This window comes from Prionailurus bengalensis, chromosome D3 (genome assembly GCF_016509475.1).
Source record: "Prionailurus bengalensis isolate Pbe53 chromosome D3, Fcat_Pben_1.1_paternal_pri, whole genome shotgun sequence".
Classification (NCBI taxonomy): Eukaryota; Metazoa; Chordata; class Mammalia; order Carnivora; family Felidae; genus Prionailurus; species Prionailurus bengalensis.
This window is the reverse complement of record NC_057356.1, coordinates 19699064-19713276: the sequence shown is the minus strand read 5'-3', so window position 1 is coordinate 19713276 and position 14213 is coordinate 19699064. Positions and strand designations below refer to the sequence as shown.

General features: G+C 54.1%; 2 protein-coding genes across 3 annotated transcripts in view; one reads left to right on the top strand and one right to left on the bottom strand.

The window, feature by feature from the left end:
- RSPH14 (radial spoke head 14 homolog) overlaps positions 1-14213 on the bottom strand; it is an 80656-nt gene that overhangs the window by 20114 nt on the left and 46329 nt on the right. The gene's annotated exons all lie outside the window — the stretch shown is intronic.
- The window catches only part of GNAZ (G protein subunit alpha z), a 53833-nt gene that overhangs the window by 8475 nt on the left and 31145 nt on the right, over positions 1-14213 (top strand). The window lies entirely within an intron of this gene.

Below are 14213 nucleotides of genomic sequence, written 5' to 3'. Positions count from 1 at the left end.
TCACAAGTGTGAATGGGGAGCGGGGTAAGTGTGATGGGGGCAAGGGGGGGCAGTAAACACGGTAAGGAAGCTGTGTGCCCTGGTAGAAAACACAGTGTTGTGGGATGTTTGGGGAGTCATAAATAGAATGGGCAAGGGAGGCTTCTTGAGTTGGGGACATCTGAGCCATTTGGGGAAAGAATGGATTGGCTTTCTGGACAAAGAGTGTTCCAGGTGGAGGGAACAGCCAGTGCAGAGGCCCGGAGTTGAGATTGTGGATGATACTCAAGGGACAGCAGGAGGGCCAGTGCACCCAGTGTGGAAAGTGGAGGGGGCACGGCAGGGCGGGGGGAGATGCAGGGTCACAGAGCCCTGGGGCCCTGGGAGGACTCAGACTCTGGCTCAGAACTAAGATGGCCAGCTGTGGGAAGGTTTTGAGCACAGGAGAGATGCTCTGTCTTACAGTCTGACAAGGATCCCCCTGGCTCCTGGGGGAGCACAGAGTGCAGGGGCCAGGAGAGAGCAAGGGTGCCTGAGAGGTCACTGTGGCAGTCCCAGTGAGGGGCTGGGGGGTTGGAGGCTGGTGGCTGGATTTCAGACAGAGGGCTCCTCTGAGGCCAGCCAGGCCTAGCCCTGACCTGAGGCACTGGGTTCTGTCAGAAGGAGTGGGGGCAGGGGACAGAGGGATGCAGAGCAGAGCATGCAGTAGACACATGCCACATATGCCCCCAGATCCCCTTTCCTGCTGGCACACTGTCCCCTACCACATCAGTGTTGCCTGCTCACAGCTGCACCCCTTGCTGGAAAAGAGCCTTGGGCCCTGGGAGGCCCTGTCCTGTCCCTCAAGGTGGGACAGCCTTGATTTCATTTAGGCTCCACAGCTCCCTGGGATCAGGCCACACCAAGAAGGTGGCTGAAACCACACCTTTGCCTGGTTCCCTGCCTGGCCCTGTCCTGTCTCCCTGTCTCCGGAACCTGCTCCCTGGACCAGTCACATGCCCAAGAATCGCCATCTCAGGCTCTGCTTTTTGAGAACTTCATCAACAGGGTCAGAGGCTACCGCAGACTTAGAGACTCCTAGGGCTCGCCCGGCATAGATGGGAGGACCAGTGCCAGCCACTGAGAGTGACCTGCAGGGGCCCCAGACTCACAGCCTGCAGGCCTACGTGAGTTCAGAAGGCTTGGGAAGCAGGCTGTGGGGAAGGGCAAGGAAGAAAAAGGGTGGTGCTCACCTTTCAGGTGAGAAAGATTTAAAAAAAAAAAAAAAAAGAGCTGCACGGAGGCAGAAGGGGCTCGGGGAAGGAGCTATACACTGCCTGGTCCATAGAGCCCTCAGCAGAGAGGGTCTGGCCTGGGGGGGTGGTGGCTGGAGTGGGGGGTAGGATCTTGGGATTCCACACTCAGAGGCAGGAAATTGCAGGGCAAGAGACCCAGAGTGGTTAAATCAGAGTCTTTACCCAGCCCACGGGCCTGACTAAAAGTCAGCAGTTACCTTCCCTATGGAAACCGGGAGCCAGGCTCCACCCCAGGCAGCAACCCCTTCCACTCGGCTTTTAGTAAAGGCCACATGTCTTCCCTGCACATCTGTGCCTCCCTCCTCCTTGTATGTGGAACCTTTTCATTTTTATTTATTTATTTACTCTTGGCTCAGAAATCTCTGGCCTGATTTCCTCCTGAGTCAGTGTTCCTCAGGCGATGCTATCACATCTCATCTCGTCAGCCTTAGCAGCTGTGGGCTAGAAGGCTGAGGGCATCTAGAGCCACAGGACAGTACAGGGCCATAGGGAAGGGCCTCCCTGGCCGTCTTCAGTGCCCTAAGGCTGAGAGGCTGCCTAGCTGGGGTAGAGCCATTTGTTGGGGCCTCTCTGCAGCTGGGGACACTGTGCACCCAACCTTGGTCCTTCCCCCATCTGCTCAGACTCTGGCTCCGAAATAAGCAGGGAGCTGGGAAGAGGCAAAGAAAGGGGGGCTGCTTTTAAGAGGAGACTCGCTGTGGGTCTGCCTGTGCCAGGCCGGTCAGGCAGGCTGGGGGGACATGGATAAGCTAATCCAATGGCCTGAGGCCCGGTAGCTGTGGAGTGGCTGCAAAGAACCCAACACAGAGTCCTGTTTCCCCAGCACAGAAGTGTCTCACGTGTGCACATGCTACCATTTTTTCAAAGAAGCTGTTGTGATCAATGAAATGCAGAGTCATTTACGAACTTGTAGAAATCTTGGTCCTCTAAGCAAGCTCTAACCCTTTTACCCCCGTCACCAATGCTCACTGGATGAATGGGCGTGCTCTGTTCTCACGATAAAGCGTGCCGGCCGAATGCTCCAGAACAGCAGGCAGCCAGTGTCCTGCACTTTGGCAGCCATCCCTTTGAGTCACTGGTGTTTGGCCCAAACCTGTGTGTGCCAGTTGTACTTGTCATTGTGACTACATCCTTGAACACCATACACACTGATGAAATATGAACGTAAAGAGGAATTCTGTGGAAATTCAGTGGATGCTTTGGAAAGCCTCAGTACAAGCTGTGATTAGGTTTGGTTTGGGCAAGACCAAACTGTGAGACTGGAGGCAGAGAGCCATGACAACCTAGGATTCAGGTCCTGGGTACTTTGCAACCTCACACTGCCCGGAGAAAGCCAACTGGACCTCACACATAATGTGCTCTGGTTTGAGAAGGAACAGTGACAGTGACTCCAATAAGTGAGACTGTGCTCTGAGAAAAGATGGCCCGCCCCCAAAATTGGCAAAGGAATGTATGATTATCTGTCTTAAGTTAAATTAAAATGTTTAAAGTTCGTATTATCATTTCTTATGACTCCCTGTGTTAAGTCATATTTCAATATGCCAACCAGCCAGAAGTCCCAACTTTGATGGCAACTTTTGGTCATTAACCGATCTTGAAAATATACCTATAATAAATACACACACACACACACACACACACACACACACACACTCATGCACGCACACACCCCTGGTGGGATCTACAGGGTTGGTTTTTTGTTGTTTTTTTTAACCTTAGAACAAGGAGGGGTAGGTCTGTTTACCTGAAAAGCTTGTAAATGATGGGTCAGTAACAGACAAGGGCAGGGGAAGGTCTGCTTGCCCACACTGTAGAGTTCTCTCCTGGGCAAGCCAACCTGGAAGCCCCTTCCTCAGGACCACTCCAGGGGAGAGTCCAGGAGCAACTTAAAGGGAAGTGTGGGGTTTCTCAGTGTGAGAGAGACCAGGAGATGCTGGTGCACAGGGTGGGAGGGGTGGGGTGCACGGGTGTGCTCTCTCCCCCCATGCCTTCCCCGGGCTCCTCTCTTATTTTCAGCAGGATGAGAAACGGTCAGGATAGAGTTTTTGGTGGGATTACAAACCAGCTGAGGCGGGAAAGGGCAGGGTGAACTCCCAGGGGTGGTAGGAGGGGGAGGCAGGAAGGCTCAGGAGGACTCTTGCCTGCAGTTTGGGGAGGGGTGGGTGAAATGCCCTGGGACATTTGGGGGAGGGTAGGCACCGGCAGAGGGGTCAGAGTCCCCTGCTGGGGTCTCAGAGGCCCCGCGTGGACGGCAGTAGACCACACAGGACCCCAGGCAAGGTCATGTGAGGTAACCCACTCAGAAGGGAGTGCTGGGAAGCTTTGGAGCTGTGAACCAGTAATTTTTGGTGTTCGTCCATCTACCCATCCATCTGTTCTACACATCTTTACAGAGCTGGCAACAGAGAAGGAGAGGGAGGGTAAGGTGGGCCTCGAATAGGAGGTCAGACCGACCTGAGGGCATGGTGGGTATGCTCAGGGCAGGCACCTGCAAGGCAGCCAGCGGCCCAGAGGCCTATGAAGGGCCAGTCCTGGGCATCCCTGCTGGACTCTCCCGGGGTGAAGTCCAGTCCCAGTGCCGAGCCAGTAGCACATGATACTTAGCTCAAGGTCACACAGGGCCAGGCGGCAAGTCTCCACCGAGTCCCTCAGGCTCCAAGGGGGCTGCCTGGTGTTGCGACAGTGAGGGGGCTCTGCTCTTGCTTGGCCCCAGAGGGGGATGTTTTCAGTGGGGTGGGCTGGGACAGGGCACTGTGACAGGGGAGTGGGGAACGCAGCCAGGGAGACAGGGACCAGGCTTCTGGTGGGGGGTGGGGGATCCCAGGAAGGAAGGGGTGGGGTGTGGTGGCCAGCTTTCCCCAGAGGGCAGCTCCTAGGAGGGTGGCCTATCCCTGTCCTCCATCCAGTGTTACTGGCACCAAGGCAAGCAGGGGCTTTTATCTCCTCAGGAAGATAAGACTTTTTAGTCCAGAAATATGTGTTGTTGTGTCCAAAACCATTGGAGCATTTGGAATGGGCCGACCCAGATTCTGCTATACGTGATGCTGGTCAGGCCCACAAGCTCTAAAGTGGGGGAAACATGTTGCATTCAGCCGTACTCCTGGGCCTTGCCTTGCCGGCCTTTCTGGGGAGCCCACATGTCCAGGGTCCCACCTAGGGACTGGCAGCAGACTGCCCACAGTTCTTGGGTGCAGGTTGATGCACCCGCCATCACCACCACCAAAGGCACTTTCATGGGAGAAATAAGGTCTCAGTGGGCACAGTTTCTGCCCTCTGGCCCCTGGGAGGAGTTGGTCCCTGCCATGGCAGCCGTCACTGAGCCACTCCCTAGGGAACCATGGGAAGGATGTTGCTCAGGTGGGCCTGCTGTGAGCTGGGCCCAGGCCAGGCAGGTCTTTGCTGCCCAACTGAGCAGTTGTGGCAGTGTCCCCCTCAGGTGTCCTCACCCTGCCTGCCTCCTGCTCTGGCCCCCTCTCCCACCCTTACATGACAGTGGCTTCTTACAATCGTGTCTTGTCACCTCCCTGGATCTTCCCGCCACATGCCTCTGCTCCCTCTTCTCCACGGCGCTGCCATTTATCAAAAATGGCCTCTCACACTTATTTGCTCATGGTCTCCCCAGCCAGGATATGAGCTCCTCCAGGCACAGACTCAGCTTGTTCCACGCCTCCCCTGCCATGTCCCCGAGTCCAGAGCTGAGCTGCCACACACTAGGCTTGATTCCCAGAGGGTGCAGTGATGATCGTCTGGGGCCTAGTGGTTGGTTGATTGATTGATTGATTGCCCATTTGGATCTGAGTGTAGAAGGCCTCAGGCCTGGTTACAGATGCCCACTGCACCTCGTGCTAGGTCATTTAGTGATGAGAGAAGCAGCAGAGGGTGCCCTGATGAACAGGCAGATGGAACTGAGCAGAAGAGGGGGTGACTTCCTGAGGTCAGAGTGGTATTCTTTCCTGAGATGAGAGATGGTCTCTGGCCTAAGTGAAGACAAGGGATGTAGGGCTGGCACTCCTACCCCACTGTCTCAGCCCGGGGGTCCCAGCTAGAGGACCTCTGGGCCTGGGTTCCCTGTGTATCCATCTGCACCTCCAGATCATACAAGGTGGCCTGAGGCCACAGCTGTGAGCAGCAGCTGCCCTCCCCGTGAGGAGGGTAATCCTTTCTCATTTCTCTCTCAATCCCTTTCCTTCAAGGAGAAAATCTCAGTTTGGTGCCAGTGTGGCTCTCACACCCTCCAGCGCGCTAATCCCAGTTGTTTAACAAACAGCCAGCGCCCCGCTGGCCCTTCCATGGCCAGCGTCCCTGCAGGCAGCAGCGACACCAGCTTACAGTTTAGGTTCCTTCTGCCTACAGCAACCTCAGCTTCCATTTAAGTATGAATATGAAGTCATTTTTAAAGTACTTAAAAATGCAAGTCAATTTAAAGAGAAACTTTGAGTAAGTCACAGCAGGTAAGTGGGTTGTGTCGTGGGGACAGAAATCGGAGGCCCCAGTGGAGGCTGAGCCCCACAGGCTGCCAGCCAGGCAGCCCTGAGGAAGCACCCCCTGCTCCTCAAACCCTAGTTCCTACATGTGTATGGTCATACCCATGTCCCTGGGACGCTATAAGGCCAATTCGACAGGACGTGTGTATGAGGACAGGTGGGCACCACCTGTCCCACATATGGAAGGGGAAGGGCTGACCCACACATGAGAGAGATGCCGGTTGTGTCCCCCACCATGGCTGGCCTCAGCAGCCTAAGGAGGCAGAGTGTGGGCTTGGAAAGTGAAGCCAAGCCTGGCCTTGACACCACGATGCCCAGCTTCCTTGGGACAGACCCTCCCCAGGCCCAGCCCATAGTTATCCCTGACGGTCCAAGGACACAAGGATACGGCACCGTGAAGATTCTGCCAGGCTCTGGCAACCAGACCATTAGGGCGATGCATGCAGACGGGGCCAGTAACACACCCGTAGGGTGCTGGCTGGTGGGCACAGCAGTGCTAGAGAGGGTGACATACCAGCTTGGGCCTCACCGTGTTCAGACAGGGGAGAAGTGGGGAATTGAAAGGGAGGGAAGTCCAAACCAGCACAAGAACAGGGCAGTGAAAGTACATCAGCTTATGCGAGACCACAGAAGAGCCACTAAGAAGACCCCTGCAGGTCCAGGTTGGGTTCTAGAAGACCTAAATCGGGGTGCAGACAAGGAACCCCAGTGCATGACACTCAGGCAGGAAGGAGTGTGCACAAATGTTGACCAAAAGTAGAACACTGGATTCTAGTGCGCCAGGCATGAAAGGGCAGTGGGAAACATTTCCTTACTAAGAGGGGAGGAAAACCGATAATCAGTGACTGTACAGGCAGAGGCTTTTCCGGACCCTGTGTTTCTAAAATAAAGCCACGGTGGGAGCTGACGCAGGGATGACGGTTCCGGAGGGCGGGGAGGGAGACCCGCTCTTTAGAAGAAGATGGAAACAACATGGGATGGAAACAACATGGGCGGGTTTGCCCCTAGAAGGTGATGGGAGCCTCTCTGACCTGCAAGCCAAGGCCAGTAAGCAGGAGAGGCATGTGGACCCCAATATGTCAGGGTACCCCAACATGCCTCTCCTGACAGTGCCTGCAAACCCTAAGACATGAGGCTACTGGGACTTGGGGCAGAGCCTTCCCTGCTTTGCCCAGATGCCCTTATACAAGGAAGGGCCTGAAGTCACAGACACCCAGGCTGGGCCTCCACCCTCCTCCCACTCCAGGTCACCATAGAGCAGCTGCCAGGTGCCAAGGTGGAGCTGGCAGGTGGGAGAGCCGCTGCTGCCAGAGCAGAAGGTGTCTGAGCAAGCTGGGGTGGGGTGCGGGGCCAGGGGACAGTAGTGCTGAGTCATAGCCCTGCCCAGGCAGGCTGATGCTTGGCCTCCATGGGGGGCGACAAGTGGGCAGCTCTGGGGGAATGGAAAGGCCCAGGACCTCAGACTGCTTGCTGATCCCCACACTGGGGCTGAGCACTCTCCAAGGGGCACGTGTGTCATGTCTGCAAGAAAACCGGGGGCCTGCTGGTACCCTGGGTATGTGGTCTCACCCTGCCTGCTGGCCCTGAGACTTGGGCTGCCCTCTGCCTCTGGGGTTCTACCCCTGTTCGCCCACAGCTGGCCATCTGAGTGGCTTCTGCTTGGGCATCAAACACAACCATGCTTCTCCATTTATTCAGTCTAGATGTGGGCCTACCTCCTCAATGGGACCAAATTCTGCCCCCCACCCCCGATTTACCCCTTTCTGATAGCCCAGGACTCAGCATCTCAGCTTGGAGTGGGCTTTCCTTGGGTAGGGAGGGAGTCCGCAGAGTGAGGGGCTTGGCTTCTTGTTTCCACCTCCCTCCTGGTGATGAGCGAGTCCCACCCGCCAAGGCCAGGCCTTCTCCAGGCCTGTAAGCTGATAAGCTGTCTTCTCTCCTTGGAGACCCCTGGCTTAGCCTGGCTTGGGCGACACCTTGGTGACCTTGGCCCTAGGCTCTCTTCCTCTGTAGGGGAGCATGCACAAATGCACACAAGAAAAGCAAGGTGCTGCACAGCCTTGCTCTGCCCTGCTCTGTCCTGGCCCTTAACTCAGCCGTGAGCAAGGACAGTAGTGGACATAAGTGTTACCAACCCCACTCCGTCACCAGGCACTGTCCACCATACAGCCCTGCCTCCCCCTCCCCTAGCCCTTGCCCATGCTGCTGCCCTGTCACCTGGATAACTACATGTAGGAGCCCACCCTGTTCTATTCAGACAGGGCACTCCTCACTCACACTCTGGTTGGCTTCCAACTTGCTCAGAGAAACAGCAGAACCCCTTACAGTGACCTCCTACTGTCAGCCCCTCACATTCAATGCCAGCTACCCACCTTCTTTCCTGTCTCTCAGACTGGCCAGGCGCATTCTCACCTCAGGGCCTTTGACCCAGCAGTTACACTCCCCTCACCATCTGCTCATGGTCACCTGTCACTTGTCAGGAAGCAGGCTCTGCCCACCTTCACAGACCTGCAGCCTTCACCCCAGCGCCCCCGACCCGACTCTGCAGCTTGGCACCCTTCTCCATCAATTTGCTGCCTTTGGCCTGATTCTGACTTCCCTCCATCTGTGAAAACTCAGGCATGGGTCTTGGCTTCGTTCAACAGTGCCCCCTAACCCCACCCCAATGCCAGGCTCAAAGCCCCAGCCCCAGTAAGTGGTAAGTAACCCCTGACTCCTCCCCTCAGCCCCTCTCGCTCACCTCAGCCCAGCTCCACACTGTAACCCATACCTTCTCTCCCTGTACACTCTGCTGCAGGCACACCACAGCTAGCCACACACAGACCTGGGCACGCACTTACATTTTCCCACACACATACACGGACCTGCACACAGGCACATACCTAGACCAGTGCTTACACACACACATACACAGTCCTGCAAACAGGCACATACACACATCTGCAAGTGTGCAACCCCCCCCACACACACACACACTCAACCCACATGGTCACAAATATGCACCTACACAGTGGGCACCTCTGATCAACCCTGCCTCGTCCTCTCACCTGTGACTCCTCTCTCTGTCCAGCCACTCTGACCTTCCTTCATCTCCCCAGTCACACCGTGATTCATCTCTCCCCTCGCCCACAGGGTCTTTGCACATGCCTTTCCTCTGCCTGGCACTCTTTCCCTCACCCATTTGCTCAGTTTCCAGCCAGACCCAGCAGTGCTGTGGTGGGGGATTGTGGGTGTCAGGCCCTGGGGAACCGTGAGCACTTACTGAACCAGGGAACAATGTGGTCGTCCTGCCCTTGGCCCTTTGTCTTTAGGTTGACGGGGAGTCCTAAAGAAGCCCACTAAAGCCCAGAGTAGACTAAAAGAGATAGGACTGGCAGGAGCCTCACATAAAGGCAAAGAAGCTGACCCTCAGAATGGGATTGTCTTGAGGTCCCATTTGGACCTTGGCCAAAGCTCCTGTTCACAGGCCTCCCTCCCTATGTCAGTGCACATCCCTGTTCCCCACCACCAGTTCTATACACCCTGGAATGTGGCTGAGCCCTGCAGAGCTGCAGGGAGAATTCCGAGTGGGCCTTCTGCTTGTTTGATTCTGGTGATCTGAAGGAAGAGGGTACCTCTAATAGAGGGACCCACCTCGGATGTGACTGTTGGGGGCTGCCCCATGCAGATGGCAGAAGCTCCCAGACTTGGCCCAGTGCACACAGTCGCCACCTGGCTGTGTTTCTTTCCCCTCTACTCCCATGTTCCCTTGTGGCTGCCCTGGTCAAGGACCACGTGGCCAGCCCCAGGCTCCCCGCCCACTACCCCCAAACTGCTCTCCTGATTCTCAGAAGCTCGGCCCTTAGCCTTGGGGTCATTCCAAAACACAAGTCACACCTCCCTGGATAAGGCAGCTTTGGACTGAAGGCTGGGTTTGCGAGATTCACCCTCTCAAGAATCTTGGTACCAGCTGAGGGCCACTAGGTCAGGTGTTCCAGTCCACAGGACGGATGATGTGGGCCCTAAGTGACCTTCCACTGGTGGGTGAAGCCAGGACCAGGCAGGAGCCTGCCTCTTTCTCTTGCACAAGTTGGCCTCCTCACTATTTTTATTTTTGGAGTGACTTACCCGTAAGACTTGTGTGTTTTTTTGTTTTGTTTTGTTTAGTTATTGTTTGGGGGTTTTTTTGGGTGTTAAAAAGATGTAATGTAAAACTTACCATTTTAGCCATTTTTAAGTGTACAGTTCAGTGGTATTAAATACATTACTAATGTTGTGCAACCATCTATCTCTGAATTTGATGGCTCTAAGGATCTCATATACGTGGAATCATACAGTGTCCTTTTGTGACGGGCTTATTTCACTGAGCATAAAGTCCTCAAAGTTCATCCATGTTGAAGCACGTGTCTTTCATTTTAAAAGCTGAATAATATTCCCTTGTATGGGTGCATCACATTTTACTTATCCATTTATCTGCCAACGGACACTTGGATTGTTTCTACTTCTTAGCTATTGTGAATAATGTGGTTATGAGCACAGGTGTACAAAAATGTCCTCAAGACCTTGATTTCCATTCTTTTGTGTAAATACCCAGGAGTGGAATTGCTGGTAATCCTATTTTTACTTAAAAAAATTTTTTTAATGTTTTTATTTATTTTTGAGACAGAGGGAGACAGAGCATGAGCAGGGGAGGGGCAGAGAGAGGGGGAGACACAGAATGTGAAGCAGGCTCCAGGCTCTGAGCTGTCAGCACAGAGCCCGATGCGGGGCTTGAACTCACGGAGTGTGAGATCATGACCTGAGCTGAAGTCCGATGCTTAAATGACTGAGCCACCCCGGCGCCCCATTTTTACTTTTTTTTTAAGTTTATTTATTTATTTTGAGAGAGGGAGCAAGTGGAGGAGGGGCAGAGAAAGAGGGAGAGAGAGAACCCCAAGCAGGCTCCACACCATCAGTGCAGAGCCTGACATGGGGCTCGAACTCATGAACCATGAGATCCTGACCTGAGCTGAAATCAAGAGTCAGACGCTTAACTGACTGAGCCACTCAGGCGCCCTTCTATTTTTAATTTTTTGAGGAGGAACCGCCATACTGTTTTCCATAGCAGCTGCACCATTTTATATTTCTACCAACACTGAACAAGGGATCTAATTTCTGCTTATTCTTTTCTTGTTGTTTTTTTTTTCAATATAGTAGTCATTTGTATAGGTATGAGGTAATATCTTACTGTGGTTTTGATTTGCATTGCCCTAATGGTCCGTGATGTTGAGCTTCTTTTCATGTACTTCTTGGCCATTTATTTTCTTCAGAGAAACGTCCATTCAAGTCCTTTACCCAATTTCGAATCAGGTTGTTTTGTGGCCAAGTTTTAGTTCTCTGTATATTCTAGATATTAATCCTTTATCAGATATAGGAATTGCATGTAGTCTCTTCCATCCTGTAGGTTGCCCTTTTACCTGTTGATAGTGCCTTTTTATGCACAAAATTTATTTTTGATGGAGTCCTGTTTTTCTAATTTTTCTTTTCTTAAATTTTTTTAATGTTTATTATTTTTGAGAGAGAGAGACAGAGCATGAGTGGGGGAGGGGCAGAGAGAGAGAAACACACACAGAATCCAAAGCAAACTCCAGGCCCTAAGCTATCAGCACAGAGCCTGATGTGGGGCTTGAACCCACAAACTATGAGATCATGACCTGAGCCGAAGTTAAACACTTAACCAACTGAGCCACCCAGGTGCCCCTGCTATTTTTTTCTTTTGTTGCCTGTGCCTATGGTGTCATATCCAAGAGATCATTGTTCAATTCAAGTTCATGCAGCTCTTGACCTATGCTTTCTTCTATGAATTCTGTCGTTTTAGGTCTTACATTTAAGTCTTTGATCTGCTTTAAGTTAATTTTTGTATATGGTGTTTGGTAAGGGCATCACCATTTTTTAAGGAAACCCCAGCCTGGCAGGAGAGACCAGAGAAAGAAAGGACACAGTAGAAAGAGACTCAGGCCACAGGCAGGGACAAGGTGCCCTGCTGGCGGGGTGGCAGCCACGCGTGAGCTGGCCTGTGAAGAATAGGCGGAGTTCTGGTATAGGAGCAAGGCGAGGGGGCCACTGATGAGCAGGCTGGGGTGACTGAGCCAGCCCTCCAGAGCACAGCCTGTGCTGGGCCTGGAGAGGTCCGCGGGCCGAAGCTGCAAGGGGAAGGATTTGGGTTTGAGAAGGATCTGGAGGCGGGGCGATCATGTGCAGCACTGCAAGGAAGCGGCCAATGTCTTGGTCTGTTTGGGTGCAGCTCTGCATGGAGGCAGAGGACTGGTCTGCACGACCTCAGGCCATGTCACCTGTCTGAGCTAGACCATGTCCCAAGATTGGGGTCACTGCAGGGTGCCCCAAGGCATGGAGACCTGGTGCCTTGTTGCTGCTAGTCTAGGTGACAGTAAACGGTGGAAGGAACCTGCCCTTCTGGATGATCTTTGTCCCTGTCATTAACCAACTGAGAGAGAATTGGTCACTTGGGGCCTGGGTGTACCTTAGATTTTCAAGCACAAATTGAGGAAAACAGTAATGACAACATGGGGCACCCCCGGCCTGTCTGGCATTGCCTTCAGGAAGGAGGGCATCAGCACTCCTGCAGGAGTGGTGCCCTGGGCGGCAGCTGCTGGGGACTTTGGACTCCTTTCTACACCCAGGGGGCTTCTGGGTCATCAGTAGGGACCAAGGAACAGCCACTGGGTCCCTGCTCCACATACTCAGAGTCCAGGGTGGAGAGAGGCAAGTCCTGGGTAGCATGAGAGACAGGGCCTTGTTAAAGCCCTGACTCTTGTTTATAAAACCTTTCTTACAACAAAAGTTCATCAAGAAGATACAAGAAATATGGTAAAATGCAAAGAAGAAAAAAATCCCATGTAATTCCACAATGTGGAACTCACTGCTGCTCAGATCCCTTCCTTGACCTCTGCTTACACGGGATACATACCCAGCATGTCCCCCATTCTCAGTCTGATGGGACTGTGGAAAAGCAGCAAAGTTCCTCAGTCTCTTCAAGCCTGAGTCTTTCCCTTCCTCTCTCCCACCAGTGCTTACTGAGTTCCCGTGGTATGCAGGGTACTGTGCTGCTCCAGGCCTCAGGGGACAGGCACCCACAAGTGATGAGGACACTGGGGCACTGGCTGCCACTGGCTGGGGACTAGGCTCTGCACTGAACACTTCATCTCTAACAGATGCTTGTGACCGGTGAGAGACAGGCTCTGTAATGTGGAGTCAAGTGCCCAGGCCACACAGCTGGGATGAAACTCATCATCCTGGAAGCACTGGGGGCACATGAAGTTTCTACTGAGAGGGAGAGGTGGTGTGAGAGGTGCTTATAGGGCCCCTGGCCACAGAGGCAGGTGGGCCAGGGAAAGATCCGGCACTCAGGGCCTGCTTTGGAGCAGAATTGCCAGGTCTAGCAGGCACAGAGGCCAGCTGGGAGAATGGACTGGTGGAGAAACGAGATGAGGCCCTTGGGTCTTGGGATCTGTCAGGCACCTTGGGTCCTTCCCAACCAGGACCTACCATGAGGGGAATGGGGACATTAGAGGGGAGGACACTGGCCATGGCAGAATGAGGAGGCTGCAGGGGGCAGCCAGGCTGGGACAGAGGTTGGAAGAAGGAGGCAAGAGTTGTGTGGGGCAGGCTCCCAGGTGGGGAGAGCAGAGCCTGAGCTTTGGGACTGCCCTGGAGGGGAGGGTTCTGGCTCAGCTGCTCATAGGTCAATGGGGGAGGCCCAGGAAGAGCATCCGGGCATCCTAGGTCAGCAGGTGGCTGGCTAGGGCTGGGCACTGAGGTGCTGAGGCCCTGCCTAGGGCATGAGCACAACTGTTCCTTACTGACCATCAAGGTGGGAGGCAGGGACATGATAGACTTGGCCTGAAACCAGGAAGCCGGTGGGCTGCCCCCTTGCCTTGCCCTGAACTCAGCATTTTCTAATGCCCTCAGACATACTCTGGCCTGTCTTGCTTCCCACATATTGCTGCTGCCCTGCATCCCACCCCCCAGTCCCTGCTCCCCTAACTGGGCCCACCTAGCCTGAGCCTCCCTCCCCCTCACCCACCAGGAGCCAGGCTGCTATCTACCCCGTGGTGCTCCCAGCCTGGGGTCTCCACCTTGCTCTGTTCCCTGCCTGTCTGCTTGCTGCCAGGCCTGGCCAGCCTCCTTCTGGTGAATGTCCTGCCCTGGGAGAGCAGGAGTGACTTAGCTCCTGAGAGCTGGTGGTGAGTGGGAGTCATCCAGTTACTCTGGCATGGGACCTCACCATAAACCAAGGAGGGGCCAAGACCCATTGATGCTGTGGCATATGTGGGTACAGTCCCAGCAAGTGTAGTAGAGGGTGAGGGAGGCCGTGGAAGGGACATCACAGCAGGATTGCCATATTGAATCCTAATGACCACCAGACCCAGAGACTGAGGCTCTGGGAGGGGGAGGTTGCCTGGGTCCGGTGGGCAGG